Here is a 407-nt window from a genome sequence, read left to right as displayed (position 1 = left end):
TACAGAAATAATGGGATCCTTGTGCATCAAAAGGCATACACAGAAAAAGTACTCAAGAGATTTAATATGGAGCAAGCTCACCCATTGACTAGCCCAATGGTTGTTAGAAGCTTAGACTTGGATAAAGATCCATTTGCTCCTAAGAAGGCCAATGAAGAAGTTCTTGGTCCTGAAGTGCCTTACCTCAGTGCTATAGGAGCGTTAATGTTCCTGGCTAGCCACACTAGGCCGGACATATGCTTTGCCGTGAACCTCCTAGCAAGATATAGTTCTTGTCCGACTATACGGTACTGGAATGGTATTAAACACGTCCTGCGGTACCTGCGAGGGACGGTAGATTTTGGTTTATTTTATACTAACCATAACAAAGAAAGTTTAGTTGGTTTTGCTGATGCAGGTTATCTATC

This window comes from Camelina sativa, chromosome 16 (assembly GCF_000633955.1).
Source record: "Camelina sativa cultivar DH55 chromosome 16, Cs, whole genome shotgun sequence".
In the NCBI taxonomy this organism is placed as follows: Eukaryota; Viridiplantae; Streptophyta; class Magnoliopsida; order Brassicales; family Brassicaceae; genus Camelina; species Camelina sativa.
The sequence above is the reverse complement of the archived record's forward strand: the minus strand, read 5'-3'. Positions refer to the sequence as shown.